The following is a 19,239-nucleotide window of genomic DNA, read 5'->3' as shown; positions in this document are numbered from 1 at the left end:
CTTAATAATTTGGGAGACTTAATCAGGAGAATCACAATTTCTAATTGAGCCTAAATATTATGAGAGGGCCCTAAGCATCTAAGCAACACTTTGTCTGAAAATAAAATAAAATACAATTAAAAAGGGCTTGTGATACAGGGGTTTAGGAGAACTATCCTGGGTTAAGTACTCATTCCTCTCCCCTTAAAAGGAAAAGAAAAGAAAAGAATAAAAAAATTACATCTGGTGAACTTTCTATTAAATGGGGATTATATGTTTGAGAAAAACTTCTGAAGCTTATAGCAAGGATTTAAAATAAACTTGGGAAATGGCTGAGAACTGAAGTGAAAATCAAGGACAAGAAACATTTTTAAAATTTCTTATCAGGAGAAACTTAAAAACAGATATATTTCATTAGAGTCATGATAAAAATGCAGCATGGTATGGAAAATGCAACAAAACCACTGTATTTGTATCACAAAAGTTTTATAAATCGAGAATATGAAACATAAAACACTACATAAAAAAGTGAGGGGGAGACAACATTTGTCGCGACCCCTTGCCCACAAGGAAGACGCAACACTCAGGAATCTTCTCTCAGCAGTTTATTCAGGTCCCTTGATATTTCTTATTCTTTCTTCTTCTCTCTTCCCGGATGCCCTCCCAGCCTTAATAAAGCATCCCAAGCCCCAATGCAAAGCTGCCGCGTGGAACTTTATCACAGGGTGGTGAAAAATCATGTGCCAACTCTCTCAGATAAGGAGTTGTTTGTCACATACCACAGCGGAGCCAGCGCCATCTCGTAATGGCGACCATAGTCTGCAGAAATGGCAGAAGCGGCTCACCACAGTTCCCCCTTTCTGTTTTATTAAAACAATACAGGCGAGAGTAGAGGTCCTATCCCACTGTGCAGAAGTGGCTGCATAGTATGGCTCAGTCCTAAGGAGGGCCCTTCCCCAGATCCGAGGCCATATCAGCCGACGCCTTTTTTCGTGGGGCGGGGCGTGGACGCGTCTAACCCGCATGCAATAGGACATGCTCTCCTTGAGGTCCACGTCAAGGATCACTCAAGTGCAGTGCCTTGCCTCGCATCCTGTGTCGTGACGATGGTGGACGAAGGGGGATAGCTGAGGCTGAACTGTGGCTGTATTAATGACAAACAAGTTGACAGCACCCTGAAAGAAAGGCACGGACTTTAAAGCGATAGAAAAGCACTAGTGTGAAAACCCATCTGCGTGCAATGGCAGCAAGACCGGCAGAGTGCAAGGGCTTTCCAACACTAAGAGAATAACAAGGAAAGTCATGTCGATCCCAGTGCAATGTTATAATAACTTGGGGTGCAACGACCATGACAAAGGTTTACTGTTTAAGATGCGCAAGCCAGACTTGAGGTGAGTTGCCATTTTCTAAAGCTGCAAGAGCTTGTATGATCATAGCCTTTTCTTGTGCATGGCGAGTTTTAAGGCAACAGAGAAACCACAAACAAAGTATAACACTGAAGCAACACATTGCACCAAAAATGCCTACCCCCACCCACTCTTTGAAGAAGGAAAAAGCAGAAGATATCCAATCGGTGAATTGACCCAAAGTCACTGGTTCAACGCGGGTACTATTCAAAACAGCAATCTGAGTTAGTTGAGACTGGATCATGTCTTCCGCTGCCATGGACCAATTTCCGGCCAAATATTCGCCAATGATGCGGGAGGCATTTCTGGAATCATTAAATCTGACAGAGGTTATGCATAAATGTGCACGTTGATCAACACAACCCAAAAGCACTAAGTCAGCCAATTCTTCTACCTGAGCTTGAAGTAAATCTATCCTTTGGTTGGCAGCTAAAATCCCTGACAAAATATGTTGATTAATTGAATTTTGGGATTCAAGTATGGTGGAGGTTTGTTGAACAACTTGATTAATAGTGGCAGCAGTTTGTACTTGACTGGCCATGGCTACTCCAGCTGTAACTGCTGCAGCAGCAGACACTGCCACAGCTGTCACTATAGCTGCCGTAATTCCAAAATCTCTGCGGACTCTAAGTAGTTCAACAATGGGGAATTTATCTGGGTCCGCAGTGACTGGGATTGGGACAAAGGTTGGAATTTTCATAACCACTGCTACAGTCCAAGAACCATTCCAACACTCAGATAAGAGACAGGTAACACTAGAACAATCCAGCATCCCCGATGAGGTATTATTAGCCAAAAGGAGCAAGAACGGGGATTGGACGCAGACCATTGCAGGAGGCAATGTGGCATTATATAGCAAAGAGTTGAGCGAAACAGATGTGAGCCTATTACCTCGTTCACTTCTCCTAACAGTGCCAGAAACATTAGCCAGCCAGGTTTTGGCTCCTAGCAATTGAGCCAATGCAGAAATATCAGCTGAAGCCCCCTTCTCATTGGAAATCAGCCATTGAAACCAGGACCAACCTACTCCTGTAGAGGAGTTGGCACTATGGTTAAAATTATAAACATACCTCTTAAGAGAGGGGGAAAAGGAGAAACCCTTAGCAACTTGAAGTTTCTCCCAAGAATGATCCTGACAAGGCGTAAATGTTGGGGGGAAAGCAAGATTAGGGGTACAGTAAGGAGAGGCCTTGAAATGAGTGGCATTGTAAGTACTATTAAAAGAAGGAGGTACTGGTATTAGTACCTTGGAGATCATAGCCAAGGTAGTTATGTTTAAAGCAGAGCTATTTACAGGGGTCCCTGAACCTGATTGCTTCCCCGAAACTACTTGGCTCAGTAGAGCATTAATAATACTCCCTGAGACCTGATTGGACCGCAATGGGTCCTCCCAGTTAGTCAAATTTTTGGTCTTAAGGCTAATGCAATTAGCGTTTCCAAGGCTGAAACAAAAAACTCCTGTGAGATTAACCTGAGATCGATTAAAAATGCTTTCCACGTCCCCTCTAGGAGAGGCACAGGGAGCAGACATCTCACATGAGGTAGAGAAAAGAGTGGGGAGGACACTAGAACTACCATGAACCGGCATCGGCATTGGCCAAGCCTGTGCCACTGCCCACCACTGCATTGGTGTCGTCTGTGCCATCGGCACCAGCACCAGAACCAGAGCACGTAGCAGAGTGAAGATCCTCATCACAGGGTTGCTGTGGTATCTCTTGTTGCTGGTCGGTTGATGTCAAGACTCTTCTTGTCAGGCGTTCAGGGACCCACAACGGCTCCGTGCGATCCTGGGGAAAAACACATACAGATCCTCGTGCCCATATCAGCACGGGGTCGGGGCCGTTCCATTGGCCTGTAAGAACATCCTTCCACTTAACATAACCAATCACAGAGGGCTGAGGGGACACATGTCTATCAGCCACAGAGCGACCATGAATATCCAAATTTAAAAAATTAATGGTAAAGAGAGCTAAGGACAGGCGTTCTTTAGGAGTGTGTTCAGCTCCTATTCCCCCTTTTTGTTTTTGTAAAGTTTCCTTTAAGGTGCGATGAGCACGCTCAACAATGCCTTGTCCTTGAGGATTGTAAGGCAGACCATGAGTAAGTTGTACTCCCATGGTAGAACAAAAGGATGTAAATTGTCTGCCAGTATAAGCAGGTCCATTATCAGTCTTAAGGGATGCAGGAGCACCCCATGCTGCCCATGCTTCTAGGCAATGAGTGATAACATTACGTGCCTTCTCTCCCGACAAAGCAGAGGCATGAATAACTCCAGAGCACGTATCAACAGAAACATGTACATACTTGAGGTTACCAAAGTCAGGTATGTGCGTCACATCCATTTGCCAGACAACCAATGGTTTTAATCCCCGTGGGTTCACTCCATAAGTAGGGGGATGAAGAAATGTGACACAATGAGGACATTGTAATACTATCTGACGAGCATCCGCTCTTGAAATGGAAAAACGCCTGCGCAGCGTTAAAGCATTAACATGGAAATTTTGGTGAAATAATTTAGCCCCCTCTAAGGAGGAAGCCAAGCATATCAACTGGCCTCTAGTGGCTGAGTCCGCACAGGCATTACCCTGTGATAACGGACCAGGAAGAGAAGTATGAGCCCGTATGTGCATTGGATAAAAAGGAGCAGTGCGGCTACAGATAAGTTGTTGAAGCTGATTAAAGTAAGCAGATACATTATGGGCATTACTAATAGCTCCCACGGCCTCCAGGACTTTGAGTGCTTGTACCACATAAATGGAGTCCGAGATAAGATTAAAAGGAAAAGAACACTGTTTAAAAACCTCAATAACAATTTGCAGTTCAACCCATTGTGGATTACCAGGAGCAAATTGATGCTGAACAGGGGGAGAATCATTAATTACATAAGCTCCCATTCCAGACTTGGAACCATCAGTGAAAATATTAACAGCCCCCGGAATTGGATTGGGTGAAGTTACCTTAGGGAAAATGATGGGATGTTCTTTAACAAAATGGAGTAATGGATTATCAATATCCCCTTGAAACGAGCAACATAGAATAGCCCAGTTGTCTAGAGTAGCACACAAAACATTAAGTTGAGCCTTAGTATAGGGTATAATAAGAGAAGAAGGTGATTGTCCGAAAAATTGAATGCTTTGGTGAATCCCTTTAAGTGCTAACGCTGCAACAGCATCAGGATAGTATTCTAAAGATTTTCCTGGGGATATATGTGGATGGATCCATAGTAAAGGCCCATCTTGCCACAGTACTCCAGTAGGCTGCCGCATAGTGGCAAGCACACATAACTGGAAAGATTTATCACTTTGGAGCCTGCATAGAGTAGCATGTTGTATAGCTTCTTCTACTGTTATAAGGGCAGCTCTAGCCTCTTTGGTGAGGCTACGAGGAGAAGCAAGATCTGGATCACCCTTAAGGGTAGCATACAAAGGCTGGAGCACACCATTAGGAATATGTAAATATCCCCTTATCCAATTAATATCTCCCAACAGTTTTTGAAAATCATTTAGAGTTTGGAGATCTTGAGTTCTTATGGTGATTTTTTGTGGTTTCAGTTTATCATACCCAATTATTGCTCCCAAATACTCAATAGAATTTCCCGTTTGAACTTTTTCAGGTGCAATATGTAGCCCATATTGAGCTAACAGCTTTACTAAGTCTTTATAGGCCTCATTAACTATCTGCTCTAACTTAGCGGCCAATAACACATCATCCATATAATGAATAATCTTGATGGAGGAATACTTATGTCTGAGAGGTGCGAGTGCCTTCCCCACATACATCTGGCACATCGTGGGCCTATTAGCCATTCCCTGTGGCAACACTACCCACTCAAACCTAAGATCTGGCTCCTCGTGGTTACACGAGGGAAGGGTGAAAGCAAAACGTTGTGAGTCTTTAGGATGCAAAGGAATAGAAAAGAAACAGTCTTTAATGTCAATAGCAATAATATGCCAGCCCTGAGGAATAGAGGAGAGCAGAGGTAGCCCTCTTTGAATGGGCCCCGTAAGTTGCATTTGAGCATTAACTGCTCGTAAATCATGCAGTAGGCGCCACTTTCCTGATTTTTTCCTAATAACAAATATGGGAGTATTCCATGGAGAAGTAAAGGTTGGATGTGACCCAAGTTTAGTTGTTCTTTAATTAAATTATGGGCCGCTGCCAATTTAACCGAGGGAAGAGGCCACTGAGGCACCCAAACAGGCTCCTCGGTGAGCCATGTTATGGGTATTTGAGCCCCAGTGGCCCCTAGGAAAAACCCAGACCAAATCTGTTAAGCTTTTGATGACCTTGTACAGGATGCCTACACCCCTGTAGGTGTTTTCCTAGTCCTAGACCTGGCCTATACCCCATATTTTGCATAATCTGTTGAGACACCGGAGAATAGTCATTACTAAGAGTGAACCCCATGTCTTTCATCAGATCACGACCCCATAAAGAGATAGGTAAATCAAGTACATAAGGCTGAAAGGTGCCATTGTGTCCTTCTGGGTCCTTCCAAGATAGATGTCTACAGCTGATTTGAGGGGCCTGGGCATATCCCAAACCTCTTAGTGATTGATCTGAGAGCTGCACCGGCCACCCCTTTGACCAGTCCTTTTGTGCTATTATACTATGATCTGCTCCAGTATCTAGCAATCCCAAAATTGATTTACCTTCTATGGTTAAGTTTAAAGTAGGACGGTCATTCATATCTAAGGACAAATAAACAGAATTCCCTCCAGTGACTCCAATCTCATCACTTGTCCTTGAAAAGGAATCAGCAGGAAAGCGGTTATGCAGACTGGGTAGAATTAGCAATTGAGCAATCCGGTCTCCTGGGGAAATGGACACAATACCCCTTGGAGCTTCCACCATAACCTTTACTGATCCTACAGTATCAGGACTAATGACTCCAGGAAAGACATGAAGACCTTGCAATATAGAGGATGCACGTCCAATTAGCAAACGTACAGTGCCAGGTGGTAAAGGCCCTTTGAATTCAGTTTCCACCAATTGGACTCCCATCTTAGGTGTTAGTACGAGTCTGGATGTGGAACAGAGGTCCAATCCAGCGGCACCTGTAGTGGCTCTCCGCGTCTCATGGGATGGCGTAGAGATGGCCATGTCTTGGGTTTGGGTGTGACATTCTCCATTGCCCCATATATTTGTGGGCCCTGGGGTCGGGGGCCCCTTCGGCCGTTTTTTGGCCCAGCTGAAACAGGCTGTCCATAGATGTCCCTCACTGATCTACACTCTTTTGCCCAATGCTTTCCCTTTTTACATTTTGGACACAGCCCCGGTTGACGAAGGCCATTGGAAGGGCCACCGCGAGGGGGTCCAGTAAAATTATCTTTTTTAGGACATTCACGTCTGAAATGACCAGGTTGACCACAATGGAAGCATGTTCTGGCACCAGGACTGCCCCCTTTTGCCATCCGAAGGACAGCAGCTGCAAGACCTGCATTAGTTAAAGGTCCTCCAATCTCTCTACACACTTTCATCCATGCTTCTATGCCCTTATTTTTATAAGGAGTGATTGCTGCTTTACATTCCTTGGTGCACTGCTCAAAGACCAATTGCTTGATAAGGGGCATGGCTCTATCAGGATCCCCAAAAATCTTTCCAGCGGCATCCACCATCCTTGCTACAAAATCTGAAAAGGGTTCTGTAGGGCCTTGTAGAATCTTGGTCAAATTACCAGACACCTCTCCTCTATTTGGAAGCGACTTCCATGCCCGAATGCAAATGTTGTTAATTTGATCATATGCCTCAAGAGGAAATCCTGTCTGTTGATTTGCAAATCTACCCTGCCCTAAGAGCATATCCTTGTCCCAATGGGGATGTCCCGCCGCATGGTTTTGGGTGGCCTGCTCTATTGCGCCCTCTAGCACGAATGCTCTCCAGTCCAGATATTTACCCGGGGAAATGCAAGCCCGAACAAGGCTAGCCCAATCAGAGGGAGTCATACAGTATCTAGATAGATTCTCCACCTGAGTCAGTGTGAAGGCGGCATCCACCCCATAAGTACGCACAGACTCCGCCAGGGTCTTTACAATTTTAAAATCTAAGGGTTCATGGACTCTTCCCCTGTTGTCATCCTGAAAAACTGGATAAGCAAGACCCATCTCAGCGTGAACAGCCCTCCATGTTTGGGCATGGAAAGCTCTCCCCGTAGTGCCCCCACCATACGGCGGTGGATCCGGGGGATCGTTCTTCCTGAGCCCTTGTTTCTTTTTATTCCCTTCTCCTATAGCTAAACTCCCTAGCTGACAAGACAGCCTCCCGAGCTCTTCCTCCTCATCCTCCTCCTCCTCTGACCCACTTTCGCATTGGGGTGTACGCAGTGTACTGAGATCTGGATACAACCATCTCCTCCCCCGTGTCATGCTCCGCACACTCCCCTCTTCCCGAGTCACTTCACTTTCTGCCGTCTCCGACTTTTCCTCATGTAATCGCTCTAAAACCTCCTGTCCTTTAGCAAGTGCTTCCTGGCATCTGCCATCCGTAAGGCAACCACGGACCATTTTCCAAAGGGGTATCACCCCACCCTCTAACATGCCGTGCTCAGATGCAAAATCAAGATCTTTGCCTAATTTATCCCAACTAGGCACAGTAAGGCTGCCCGAAAATGCAAACCACGGTGCAGCGATATCTACCTTCTGTAAAAATCTCTGTAATGTACTATGCTTCACTTCCAGTCCCTTGGAACGTAACAGGCCATCTAGGGCCAGAAGAAGCGGACTTGAAGATGTGGCACCCATGACACAACGACAAAAAAAATACAGACAGCAGAAACACACTGACGCAGCGGAAAAAACACAGAAAACAAAAGCGAAAGTAGAAGCAAAAGTACACGGCGCAGCTGCAATAAAATGCAAGGCTTCCTCTTTCATTACAGAAGAGCTGCCCCGCTTTAGTCGCGGATCCCACTTACCTAGGGACTAACCCCGCTTTGAACGCAGATCCCCCTTACCTGGGGACTAACCCCGCTTTGATCGCGGATCCCACTTACCTGGGGACTAACCGGTGCACCACCCCTGACTACTGAGAGTTCTGATTTCCCGGGTTTCGGCACCACTTGTCGCGACCCCTTGCCCGCAAGGAAGACGCAACACTCAGGAATCTTCTCTCAGCAGTTTATTCAGGTCCCTTGATATTTCTTATTCTTTCTTCTTCTCTCTTCCCGGATGCCCTCCCAGCCTTAATAAAGCATCCCAAGCCCCAATGCAAAGCTGCCGCGTGGAACTTTCTCACAGGGTGGTGAAAAATCATGTGCCAACTCTCTCAGATAAGGAGTTGTTTGTCACATACCACAGCGGAGCCAGCGCCATCTCGTAATGGCGACCATAGTCTGCAGAAACAGCAGAAGCGGCTCACCACAAACATTAAGGCAATATATATAATCTAAAATAAATAATTCACTAAATATCCACTATATAAATATTATCTGGGAGCATGTCTACAAAACAAAACAATACTCCTTGCATAAAGCAGAGGATTTGTGATAGTCTCAAATTAAAAATAGTTTCACATCTGTGGCTGCTGTGTAGGGGCTCATATCAAAAAAGCAATGTTTGGGGCTCAAGCAGTTGAAAGAAGATGTGAGGAACTTTTTTTATTTATTTTTTACCATGTGATTTTTAATTTTTTTTTTTAGTCATACATGACAGCAGAATGTATTTTGACATATACATACATGGAATGTACATACATCAATCATATTGTCTATTCTGCTGCCCTTTCTATCCTCCCTACTCCTGCCCTCCTGTTCCATCCTTTCTCTTTATTCAATCTAATGTGACACACTGCCACAGTCTGTCTGGGCACAAATAACTAAGCCGCCACAAAAGCCTTGTAGGCTCAAACAGCAAGTCTTTATTCCCGAACTCTCACTGACTCTCTACACACACTTCTCGGAAACACACAACACACTCCCTCCACTGGGCTCCGTGTGCCAATTCTTCCTGAACACCCCCCCCCACCCCCTCACCCCCGCGAGAACTCAACTGGAACTCCAAAGTAGCAGGTGCCCAAGGCAGCAGGATCTGCCCTAATCCTGGAACTGCCCTATTCCTGAAGCAGGGTCACCTTTCAACCATTCCCTCTAGCAAAATGCCAGGTGTCATTCCAACTAAACTGTGGCTCTCAACAACACACTTTTTTTTTCTTTTTCTCATCACAACATCATATATGTATTCTGTATAACAATGAGGTCCTCCTTCCATCTTCCATGCAACTCCCCTTCTCCTTCTTTTTCCCTCCCACCTCTCTTCCTATTTAGTGGTAGTCTTCTTCTCATGCTCTTCTTCCCTATCCCATTTTGAGTCATCCCTCTTATATCAGAGAAGACATTCAGCATTTATTTTTTTTAGGATTGGCTAACTTCACTTAGCATAATCTGTTCTAATTCCATCCATTTGCCTGAAAAAATCCATGATCTTGTTATTTTTTAGTGCTTTGTAATATTCCATTGTGTACAAATGCCACATTTTTTTAATCCATTCATCTACTGAAGGGCATCTAGGTTGGTTACACATTCTAGCTATTGTGAATTGTGCTGCTATAAATATTGATGTGGCTGTGTCCCTGTAGTATGCTCTTTTTAGGTCTTTTAGGTATAGTATGAGAAGGGGAATAGCTGGGTCAAATGGTGGGTTCATTTCCAGCCTTCCAAGGAATCTTCATACTGATTTCCAAATTGACTGCACCAATTTGCAGTGCCACCAGCAACATATGAGTGTATCTCCCCCCGCCCCATCCTCGCCAGCAATTATTGTTGTTTGACTTCATAATGGCTGCCATTCTTATTGGAGTGAGATGGTATCTTATAGTAGTTTTAATTTGCATTTCTCTGATTGCTAGAGATGGTGAGCATTTTTTCATGTATTTGTTGATTGATTCTATATCCTCTTCTGAGAAGTTTCTGTTCAAATCCTTGGCCCATTTGTTGATTGGGTTATTTGCTTTTTTGTTGTTTAACTTTTTAAGTTCTTTGTATACTCTAGAGATTAGAGCTTTATCTGATGTTTGAGGGGTAAAAATTTGTTCCCAGGGTGTAGGCTCCCTATTCACCAGATGTGAGGAACTTTTCAGATGGTAGGCTTGCTGCTTCTGAAGGCAGTAATAGCCCATAACCAGCCTCTAGCTTCTATCCCTCAGCCCCCAAAGTTATTAAATAGAATTTTTTTATGCAGGTCAGACAAAGAAGGCATATCAACAACATTTGACTAATGTAAGAGCATGCTCACACACAAATGTTTTTGACCCTGAGTACATACATTGAATCTGAGTGTTTATGACCTTGGCTACTTTCTAAAAACATAGCCCTCTGGAAGCTGTACTAACACAGTTGGTCTTTTTGGTCTTTTTTTGGCCCCAAATGCCTCATGGAATTGAGCATTTTACAACTTCTACTGTAAGGAGCAATGCTAACCTCACCATTTATAGGGTGCAACACAAAATGCTGTTTATCTCTAATTCTAACATACAAAAAATAATAATCTTGCTCTCTTGATACCTGGGTAAATTTTTTTTTAAGTCCATCAGTTCTGGTTAACAGGTAAAATAGGTTAAACTTTGATACCTGGGCTGGCCATGCCAGTTGTTCATTGGAGCCATTGGCTACTGTTGTTTCTTTTTATGCATCATCCAATGACTGGACTTGAAGGCCTTTATCCTTCTTCTCTAGAGACTCAACATCACAATGGGGAAGGTTGATAGGTATTTTCAAAATACAGAGATCTTACTCTACTGGATGTATTTTGGATTCCTAGACCTCTTGACTATCTTGCAATTCCTCATTCTGGTAGTCTCTCATACACTTGCATCAGTTTTTGCTCTCAGATCTATAGAAACCATTCATCCCATGGCCAGAGCAGCTGCACATGACTCATTTGCCTACTTACCCAAATCATCTATGCCACTGCTGCCACTTTTTTCTTTGGCCAGGGGCTGGGGCCTAGGCTTCAACACTTAATTGACACTTCAACTTGCAGGGTTCATGTTTGCCCATAGTGCAGTCAGAATCCTTATTTCTGCTTACAAGGAACTAATCCCATTATATCACAACTCTCCATAGGAGTCCACTGTAATAGGACTGAGGCAACTAGGTGTTGTATGCTTTTAGGTGTCCATAGGTGCCACCACTCCCCTAACAACCTCTGTTAATCTATCAGGACTGAGATATCTCTCACCTACAAATATCCTAAAGACTTTGCCAGTTGCTGTGTGGATGTTGAGACCCAGGATGTAAAATTTGGGTCTCTAGCAATTGAGAGATGTGAGGCAGAGTTGGCAGTGTGGTCATGCTTATGCAAAAAAAACAGAATAGCTCCCAGACAGCCCAGAACCTTCAGCCCTTAGATTCCTGCATCATTCCATAGGACTTTTCATATATAGGACAGAAAACAAAGGTGAATGGTCAATATTTTACATAATGAACACATGCTCAAAAGAAAATGTTTATGACAATGAATGAATACACTAAATCAGGGTATTTATTACTTCAATAAATAATAATAATAATAATAATAATAATAATAATAATAATAACAACAGCAACAGCAACAACAACAATAACCTGTTGGAAGCATCAACAATAGAGTAGCTATAGCCATGTTGGGCCTTTCCAATCATCCACACTTTTAGGATTCATCATCAAAAAATCTACACACCTGAAGTCTTCTGCAATGATCTATTAGCAAGGAAGTAAGAGCTCTGCATCCACAGGCCACAAAAAATACACTGTATTGTGATATGACTAGAACACAATCCCCCTGCCTAGGATTACTAAAAGCATTGTCCAGATATTATTCTGACAAGCTCATCATTCTTTCAACTTATCATTGATCAACTGCTGTGTGGCTGCAACTAAAGATGTAATATATATTGAAGTAATACTGATATTATTTTGGTGATCTAGAATATGCATACAACTGGATATGGCAGAAATCCATTCCTGTGCTGCTGTTAACAAACCAAGTGCCATGTGGTTTTGCAACACAACTTTTTGTATTTGATATTTTTCTTTATTAACTAGAGATAGAGCCTGCTTTGTATGATTTAAGATTTGGCTGTGTACTCTATCTTATTCACCAAGGATACATAAAAAAATAACAAAAAAATACCTCATCCTCTTTAGTTTAAAATTTTATTTATCATATAGTCTTTTCTTTAGCTATAACCACACCTTAATTTTCCATAGGCTGTAAGGTTTGAACCTAGTATCCTAATAATGCCAGCAGAAAAACCAGAAGTTCAAATATATTGAATAATCTTTTAAAATTAAATAAAAGTTTAGGCAGTAAAAAAAAAATGTCTGGATAGAATGGAGATCAACAGACTGTTGACTATAATAGATAATGTTACCTTCAATATACATTGAAATATTGGTTTCAATATTTAAACCTTAGGAAATAAGCTAGAATTAACAAAGGGGTGATTTTAACAGCTGTTTTTATGCTTAGCATTTCAATTTTGCCTGTTAATTTCATAAACCAGGAAACAAGAGCCAATATTGTAATACATGTCTGTAATTTCAGTGACTCAAGAGGCTGAGGAAGAAGGATTTTAAGTTCAAGGCTAGTCTCAGCAACTCAGTGGGACCTTAAGCATCTTAGTGAGAACTTGGCTTGTCTTTAAAAACAAATGGGCTGGAGATGCGATTTGTGATAAAGTGTTCTGAGTCCAGTCCTTGGTACAAAAAAAAAATTCTGCTTTTGTGTGCCACTATCTAACTTCTAAGACAATAATGAAAGATTTATAAGATCAATTTTTTGGTCCCTTCTTTTCTTTTCTTTTATTTGGTACTTGGAATTAAACTCAGGGGAATTGAGCCACATCCCCAAACATATTTTGTATGACATTTAGAGACAATGTCTCACTGAGTTGCTTAAGGCCTCACTTTTGCTGATGCTGGCTTTGAGCTCACAATACACCTGTCTCAGCCTCCCAAGGTACTGGGATTACAATTGTGCACCAACAGGTCCAGCTCTCTTCTTGTATTTAAAGAAAAACATGCTAAAGTTTTGGTAGGAAAATAGTATATGTTAAATTGAGTTAAAATAGTTGTCTTTGTAATGATTAGTTTTATTTATGCACATGCTATTTTATGTGCTTTTGTAAATTTTTATTTAGTTTGTGATAAGTTCCACATATTTTCCTTGAAATCCATTATACATGTGATGTATTTAACAGATGTAACTTCAGTATAATACTTATGTGGTATTTTGTACTCTAATTAAACCAAAAATCTTTCTGGGCTCCAGAAACCATTTTTTCTCAAACTTTATTATTTTTTTCTTTTCTGAATCATTTCCTCTTTCCTCCTAGGCCTCCTATTTCTACTGTATTGACAAGTATACCTCTAGTCTTATGGTATCACATACTTGTACACTGTCATGGTACACACATACTATAATTTCTACAGGTTTAGGCTGCTTGGTGAGGAGTATTTCATATATATATATATATGCCTTAGCCTCACAATCCAATGGGATTAGAGGTGTGTGCCATGGAACCTGGTTCTATTTTATTTTTATATTGAAATATATATTACTTCTGAAAATAATTTATTCTTGATATTAAGAAAGCATAGAATACCATTTTCCCCCACAAATAACTCCCCCTTTTTTTGGGAAAAGATGTCAGTAGTGCCAGATGTATAATTTATTAATGTCTAAATGGCAAGTGTATTATTATTATTATTATTATTATTATTATTATTATTATGCTATGTATTAGTTACAAAACTTTATCTGTTCATATTATTATAAGGTATATACTCTTTTCTATAACTTCATAGCATACATCATTGTGTATCAAAATGACCTTTTGGGGGTTGGGAGGTGAGGGGAGGGATCATGGGGTTAGACATGATGGTGGAATATGATGTATATTGTTATATAAAGTATATGTATAAAGAAGTGAATTCATGTAAATATAATTTGTATAAAACCATAGAAATGAAAAATTGTGCTCTATATGTGTAATAAGAATTGTAATGCATTCTGTTGTCATATAATTAAAAATATTTAAAAATTAAAGATAAATGATGGTATTATGTTCTGACTGAAAATAAGTACTACTACTTTTAAAAATTGAAAAAAAAAAAAAAAAGATCTGCTCATCAGTTGCAAACTTTATAAAGTACAAAATGTATCCTGAACTTTTGGTAATACATAAACCTAGATGTAGGTATTTATAGTGTCAGCAAAATTTAAAAAAAATTACTGTAGAGTTCATTTTTTGCAATGTACACTCATAATTATATGAGATGCATTTTGTACATATACATGTATACTACCATTATATATAATTAATAAATGATTACTACATCTCACATTAACTACATTTATTTCAAATTAATTTGTTTTTTGAAAGCACCAATATATGACACTATTTGATATATACACTTGGTGTTCTTCAAATTTGTCACTTTTATGTATTATGTTCTTTTTTATTCTCCTTTTTATAGAATTTCTTTTTCCAAATTATTGAGATTAATGAATTTTAAACAATTCAGTTTAACAGTGCAGTCTGTAGATTCTCTTTTTTAACCTAAGACAAAATACATCCCAATTTTAATAGGCTTATTGTTGTGTATATATAACACCCTTACCTGACCTTACTCTGGACTATTGATATCTGGGTGGAGGGGATCTCAAAGTGATCCATGGAAAAGGCAGAACAGGGATGGATCAGGATGTGAGATTAGTGGATACTGAGTATATAGTAGTGAGTATTTATGAAAAAGTATTTGTGGAATAGGTACGGGTAGAGAAAAAAGTGCTGTGAAGGAAAGAAGGAAAGAATGACCAGCTCAAGAGTTCAGATTTAAAAAGTCTAATGGTGGATCAATGGTAGTATGAGGGTAAAGGGTAATTTCATTGGAGGCAGAAATAAGGTAGAAGTGAAAGAAGAAGGTAACTCTGGCACAGTCCCCAAGAGAAGAAAGAGTCAAATGAACACTACCCTCTACCCTCTATATTCATTATATATATATATATATCAAACTTCTATAACATTAGATTAAAGTCAGCCAGCCTCAGCAACTTAGTGAGGCTCTAAGAAAAATAGTGAAACCCTTTTTCTTTAAAGAATAATTTATTAAAGGCTGAGAGTGTTTCTTAGTAAAAAAGCATTTCTGATTTCAATTTGTCATGAGAGAGAGAGAGAGAGAGAGAGAGAGAGAGAGAGAGAGAGAGAGAGATCTTGAAAAAATAAAAAAAAGTAATCAGTGACAGTCTTAGTGTCAAGGATGTAAATAATTTAAAAGTAATAGTGAGCTGCTTGGAAAACTCATATAGGTTATTAACTACTGCTTGGGAAGTTAGTATACTCTCCAAAATATAAAAGTGAGAGAGGAATTCTTTATTAAAGTGTATATAAGAAAAAAGAGGACTTTTGACAGAGCTTTTAGTTGATCCAGACTGGGTCAACTTTAGTGGGTGATTAGGATTCTGCAAAGATGATAAATACTTGAGTTATTTGGAATAATGTGATTTTATCTAGTCTTCATAAATGAAGATTGAGGTCTAATATAAAGCATGCTTGGTAAAGGAAAAACATTTCAATGAAAAGTAAATGTATGAATAAACACATATAACAATATTTAACCAAAAGTCAACATTCAGAATATTTATGCAATTATGTAATCACCAGTAATGTAAAAACAATGACAACTAAAGAAAAAGTGAATTAATAAAAAAACAAATTATTAAGGTAATGAATGAATTAATTAATGAATAGCTAACAAGTGCAAAGATGTAATGTGACTGGAATTGTCAAAATCAGCTTGTAGCCATGAAAAAATGTAAAGGTACATAGAAATGGTGTTTTACTACTTACTGAGACATACCCTATGAACTATAAATTCCACTCCTAGGTGGGAAGAGTTGAACAGAGAACCCATTCACCTGGCTCTCTCACTTGGGAACTGTGCAAAAAATTACCTTTTTCTTTCCCTCAAATTTTATTGCTGCTTCCAAGAACACTACCCTCTATATTCACGCTATCATTATAGACTTGTAGCATGTGAACCCCTCTACTGTTGAAGTTTTTCTTGTTTTTTTCATTGCTCTTTTTCTCCCTACCCCCATATCATCCACCAATACTTATTTTGATTAGCAAAATCTACATACTCAGCAATCACCAGTCTTATATCTTACTATATTCATTTCCTACCTTGTGCATGACCACTTTGAGATCCCCTACATCAAAACATCTATAGTCCAAAGTGATCAGAATGGGGGTAAAATTTGCAGAATATTAAAGGTCAGTAATACAACAAGAAATCTATTTATTCACAAATTGCTTTAACCCTATAAACAGTTATAAGTGTCAATAAATTTTTCTCTGGGCTAGGTCCTATTATTGGAAGAAAACTTTGCCTTAAAATAACCCCATACAGAGACATTTAATGCAATTAAAAGGCTAATAATAATAATGATGATGATGATAATAATAATAATAATAATAATAATAATAATAATAAGTGAGTGAGGTGGGGAGGATTTCAGGGTTGTGAAGCATAACTGTAATATAAGTTACTTGAAAGGACATCACAGGAGAATTTTATACACTGTCTGAAGAAATATATGTATATATTATTTATAAAAGTGTTTATGAGTTCTGTAGTGAGGGTGCACCAGTGCAATACACATTCTTTTTTTTTCTTGAAAAAAAAAAAAAAAAAATATATATATATATATATATATATATATATATATATATATATATATATATATATATATATATATATATTGTAAATGGACACAGTATCATTAATAGTTTGTTTGTTGGCTTTTAAAAAATATTTATTTTTAGTTTTTGGTGGACACAACATCTTTGTTTGTATGTGGTGCTGAGGATCAAACCTGGGCCACCCACATGCCAGGCGAGTGCACTACTGCTTGAGCCACATCCCCTCTTGGGTGGCTTTTTAATGCGGTGCTGGGTGTTCAACCCAGTATCTCACGCAGGCTAGGGAAGTTCTCTACCACTGATCCATAACCCTAGTCCCCAAAGTCCTTTACTTAATTTTTTTTTTCCTTTGGTGGGGGGAGAGTTTATGCGTGTAGTGCAGGGGATTGAATCCATGGCCTTATATCAGCAAAACAAGCACTCTACTGACTAAGCTATATTCTCAGCCCTGATCTGTAGTCAGTTAACAATGACAATGGAGCAGCCTGTCATTCAGACTTTGATTCTGTGCCCATTTGGCTCAGGTTGGAGGCAGTGCCTGAAGCCTTGACCAATCAGTCACTTAGGTGAGAACTGTCCAATCCTCACACAGCCAGTGATGAGGGGGAGGGCTTCCACAATCTTCTGTTCCCTTGGTGTCTGGAACCCGCCATTTTTAAAATCTTTTTGTAGGCTTCTGTCCTGGATCCAGAGCCCAGGTGTCTGTGCTATGCAGAATCTGAAAACAAACCACAGGGAGAGCGCTGAGAACCCTGAGAGCCAGGAGATGGTAAGTGTGCCTTGTTATATTGAGACTGCATAGGAAGGTGGCTTAAAGCTGACAGGAGTGGCAATGGTGGAAACTGGCAGTCATGGCTATGGACTCCTCCTGGTTCTCTCCAGAGTCTTGTGGCCAGAGGGTCTCTCTGGGGTAGCTTAGCCTTCACCTTCCTCTGACTAGTCTAGTGAGGCTTAGACCAGCAGTTGAAAACCTGGGCATTTTGTTCCATAATTGTATGGTGTTTTCAGCTTCTTTCTAAAGCCCTTTGTGGGCTTCCATGTGCCATGAGTCCAGCATGTCTCCAAATTGCATAGTGAAGACTGAGATAATTATCAAGAGAGAACTCCAAATCCATTTATTGTATTCATGCATGAGAGAGGCTGTTAATTTTAGGGCTTGTTACTCATGAGGGTTTGTTTGTTTATTTATTATTATTATTATTATTATTATTATTATTATTATTATTATTATTATTTGTGTGTGTGTGTGTGTGTGTGTGTGTGTGTGTTGTTTTCTTTTTGGTACCAGAAATTCAACCCGGAGTTGTTCGTCCACTGATTCACATTCCCACCCATTTTTTAATATTTTTATTTAGAGACAGGGTCCCTTTGAATTTCTTAGGGCCTCACAAATTTCATGATGCTGGCTTTTAACTCATTCTCTTCATGAGTCCTGAGATTTTTAAATGTAGCAGAAGCAGTATCTCAAATCCAGAACAAAAATCTGAAATCCAGAACTTCAGTGTAGCTCTCCATAGGTCTCAGAATAAACCCCTAGTTTTCTAGCTCTCTGTTCACATATCCAAATCTAGGGTTCTCTTTTCACAGAGATTAAATATAAAATAGAACAGATAGTATAATGACCATGTAATGTGGATAATGGGCCTCACTCAAACACACCTGGTGGCTAACTGAAAGATGTTATTGAGCACCAATAAGGCCTATTTCAAATGTAAAAGGCCTTGAAGCCAACTTGTGGGAACACCTTCAACAAAGTCCTTTGTCCCAGGGGTGATTCCTGATTGAATTTGAAGAAAAAAGGATGGGTCACAAAAGAATGAATGTGAACCCATATGGTAGTCAGGATGCCTTTTTCAAAGCCTATTCTAAATGCATTATGCTCCATGTTCTGCCCTAAACCATCTGTAAACTTCTAAGATGGTACACAAAAATGAGTTTTTTTCTTTTTTCTGGTATCATTCCTCCCTCATACCACATGGTAGGCATTCTATTCTTCTTGCTTAAATAGATTTTTTTTCTTCAAAATTTATGAGACAAGCACCCAGATTCAATTGGCAAACTGAGAAATTTTGGTTCATCTCAAAACTCCACATTCAGCATTATTGATCATTATTTTCCCATGTTTTATTTCAAAGGTATGCATAATTTATAATGTTTTTCTTCAAGAACTGGA

General features: G+C 40.0%; 1 long non-coding RNA gene across 1 annotated transcript in view; it reads left to right on the top strand.

Annotated features, from left to right (window-relative positions):
• Positions 1-17,812, top strand: part of LOC139706919 (uncharacterized) — a 52,473-nt gene extending 34,661 nt beyond the window's left edge. The window contains exon 4 of the long non-coding RNA XR_011708635.1: positions 17,739-17,812. This is a non-coding gene — a long non-coding RNA (uncharacterized lncRNA). The remainder of the gene's footprint in view (positions 1-17,738) is intronic.
• Positions 17,813-19,239: the final 1,427 nt, after the last annotated feature.

This window comes from Marmota flaviventris, chromosome 9 (genome assembly GCF_047511675.1).
Source record: "Marmota flaviventris isolate mMarFla1 chromosome 9, mMarFla1.hap1, whole genome shotgun sequence".
Lineage (NCBI taxonomy): Eukaryota > Metazoa > Chordata > Mammalia > Rodentia > Sciuridae > Marmota > Marmota flaviventris.
Note: the sequence above shows the minus strand (reverse complement) of the source record. Positions and strands in the feature narration are given on the sequence as shown.